The 3,639-nt window shown below is 36.4% G+C and overlaps 1 pseudogene; it reads left to right on the top strand.

Annotated features, from left to right (window-relative positions):
• Nucleotides 1–357: 357 nt before the first annotated feature.
• On the top strand, nt 358–2,982 carry LOC147515681 (rhamnogalacturonan I rhamnosyltransferase 1-like; annotated as a pseudogene).
• Nucleotides 2,983–3,639: the final 657 nt, after the last annotated feature.

Genomic DNA, 3,639 nt, shown 5'->3' with positions numbered 1-3,639 from the left:
TGCAAAGGGGAAGATGTATCTCTAATGAATCAGCCCTGACTTAAAATAAATAATAAGCCTCTTGCTATAATTGATTTGGTCCCTATGAGGCCTGAGTTACAAGATCTCAAAGTTAAGGATATTATGATGGATGATGGTAGTGGATGGGACACAAATAGGATTGAACAAGTTTTGGTGGTAAGGATAAGCTAAGATGGATGAGTACTAGAAATGGTATCCTGACTGTAAAGTCAGCATCATAAGCTTTCGGATAACCAAGAGATAACTTAGTCTTCTTCCTTTAACACAAGGACTGTTAAAGCTATCTGGAAGGTCCTCATTACAGCCAGTATACAGATTTTTATATGGAAGCTGTATATGGGTAGTCTTCCAACTGGGGATTTACTCAGTAGTAGAGATATGAAGGGAGATTTCTCTTGCTCTTTTTGCGGGGCAAAACAGGAGGATCCATTGTACCTGTTCTTTAAGGGCGTGCTTGATAAATTTTCCCACTTGAGGGGGCAAATATGTAATGGGAAAATATTTTTCCACTTTAAATTTTGCCGGCAAACTACTAGCAGGAAAATAGAGTTTTGCCGCTGCTTGTTTCATCACCAGGCAAATGTTGGCAAATCTCATTTGCCAGGTTTGGCGGTGCTTGATAACACAATTTTTGCCATTGGCAAATTCGGCAAATATTTCAACCCTAGTTTTGATCATTCGCTTCTCTCACCTTTGGATGTTAAGTTGTCTTCTGTTCCTTTGATGGTTCCCCTTCCACCCAAAAGTGAGTGATTAAGTTTTTTTTTTTATCATACTGTCATAGTATTTATGCCTATATTATTAGTTATGAAACGGTTTGTGATGTTGCAATGTTTAACAAAATTGGGGTTCTTGGATTGTTATATTTGTTTTCTATTTGTGTAGAAAGGAATGAAATTACTTTTTTGGGAAATGTATATGGAATGTGGTCCTCACTAATATGAAATACTTTTGAATGTTTCCTTTAGGGGTTTATAAGAACAATGGTTACCTAATGGTTTCGTGTAATGGAGGGCTTAAGCAAATGCGTGCAACGGCGAGTGGTTAGCTATTTTTAGGTCAAATTTATTCCTTCTGCAATCAATCCCAGTCAGTGTCCGCTTTTGTTACTATTGATCAATGTGAAATAACTTTTGGTCTGCTTGACAGATTTGTGACATGGTTGCCATTGCGAGATATTTGAATGTTACGCTAGTAGTCCCCGAACTGGATAAAACATCTTTTTGGGCTGATCACAGGTGGGTCAATAATCTTTTCTAACTTATTCGCAAGTTATTATATTTCTCGAAAGTTATTTCATTGAGTACCTGAATGTTTCAATGATTGAGAAGTTGGAGCATATGGCTGTTTCTCGGAGTTGTTTACATTAGCTTTTACTGGATATTGCAGTGAGTTTCAGGATATTTTTTATGCGGACCATTTTATTACATCCTTGAGAGATGACATCCGGATATTGAAGAAGCTACCTCCCAGGCTAAAGAGAAGAGTGGAAAGAGGAAATGTCTACTCCATGCCCCCCATTAGTTGGTATGACATTTCTTATTACCATAAACAAGTAACTTTTTGTTAAGTATCATTGGTGCAATATCCAATTCTTCATGATTTATACTCTTACTCATGGGATGGAGTTCGCTATCTTATTTTTATTCATCTATTGTAAGCAGATATTGCCATTGATACAAAAGTATAAGATTGTGCATTTGAACAAGACTGATGCTAGGCTTGCTAACAATGGCCTACCTTCAGATATTCAGAAATTAAGATGCCGAGTAAATTTCAGCGCTCTGAGATTTACTCCTCAGATAGAGGAGTTGGGTAGAAGGGTTATTAGGATTCTAAGGAAAAATGGTCCTTTCTTAGTTTTGCATCTGAGATATGAAATGGACGTGTTGGCATTCTCTGGGTGCACTCAAGGCTGCAAGGAAGAGGAAGTGGAAGAGTTGACAAGAATGAGGTAAGGCTTATCCGTCACTTCGACTTACCAATGTCTTGTCTAAGAGTTTGATATATTGCACTTTATTTAGGTAACGTTGACACTTCTTTTCAGATATGCTTACCCATGGTGAAAAAAAAAAGTAATTAATTCCAACCTTAAGAGGAAAGATGGTCTCTGCCCATTGACACCTGAAGAAACAGCTCTTACATTGAGGGATTTAGACATAGATAGTACTATACAAATATATATTGCTGCTGGAGAAATAGATGGTGGAGAAAGGAGAATGGCAAGTATGGCTGCTGCTTATCCGAACTTGGTAAGTAGATGGAATGTGAAGTTACACCTAGGATATAATTGGGTTTAATTGTTTGTTTTTTGAGAGCAATGTGCTAAACTTTTTACATTAGGCAATATCGTTGTGTTTCAAGATAATGAGTGGATTATATGGTGGTGTTACGTTATTTGTTCTTAGTTATTTGCATAAAGTAAGTTCCTATTATATATTCCTGGAAGGCTTGTTGGTATCCTTGGTGTATAATTCTACTAGTGTGTTGCTTCTTCTTTGCTGAACTCGCACTTTGACTTTTTATATTTTGACTTCATGAATGAACAATAGAGAGATTTTGAAACCAACGGAATTGGTGTATATAAAACTGTGTTCCAGGTGAAATAGACTACTCCACAGTATCTAAGTTCACATGACATAATTCTACTTAATTGCAACTTCATATAAGTTAATCATTTTTCTAAAAGGCTTTAGTATATTTTCCCCATTATTAATATTCTCCATGGTGATGGTTCTTGTTCCGAAGTTAAACAGATCGTTTAAATTTGAAAAACAGTTCGAGAAAAGAGACGCTTATTAGGACCTTCGATCTTATGTTTTTCCGGAACCACTCCTCTCGGATGGCAAAGATTTGGATTATCTGGTCTCACTGGAGAGTGATATCTTTGTTCCTACGTATGATGGAAACATGGCCAAAGTTGTTGAAGGCCATCGTAGTGATAACTTCTTTTGTAATTAAACAAATGCAGACCAAAGGATCGTGGCACGCTCGATGATCCCTATTGTTTTTTCACCTGCCATGTTGGTCTTAGTTGACCGACAATCTGAGTTTCAGTGCAACGTTTCACGAAAAATACCCTTACAACACTGGATTAAGAAAAATGTGAAATCACCACCAAGCTGCCATAGCACTTTGAGTGGTTGAAATCTGCCTTTTCGTTGGAGTTTGAAGCTTATATTGACTCACTAAACTGTAGCCTTACAAAAATATGCGGAATATAAAGACTCGAAGAAGTGTTTTAAAAGATGGAGCAGTCTTCACATCATGTACACTTACAAAACAGGAACACACATATTCCAATCAAAAGCAGTTTATTTTTCTGCTCCTTTACCTTTAAGTGCAGCCTGTTGAGAACAACCTTTACTTGAACAAAAAACACTTGATAGAAAAAGAGACAATCTCTATAAATCAGATTAAATGCATTATGTACAAAGCCAAATCCTTCAAATATTCATTTTCAAACACATCCTATGTTCAAACTAAAAAGTAAAGCATCAATCTATAACACCATATATCACCAACAGTCTATAACTACTTGCAAACTAATGAATGAAAGTAAATTTATTTACTGATCCAAATTCTGCAGATTCAAAAATGTGTCATTACCACTCCCTT

Source organism: Coptis chinensis, chromosome 2 (genome assembly GCF_015680905.1).
Source record: "Coptis chinensis isolate HL-2020 chromosome 2, ASM1568090v1, whole genome shotgun sequence".
Lineage (NCBI taxonomy): Eukaryota > Viridiplantae > Streptophyta > Magnoliopsida > Ranunculales > Ranunculaceae > Coptis > Coptis chinensis.
The sequence above is the reverse complement of the archived record's forward strand: the minus strand, read 5'-3'. Positions and strand labels throughout refer to the sequence as shown.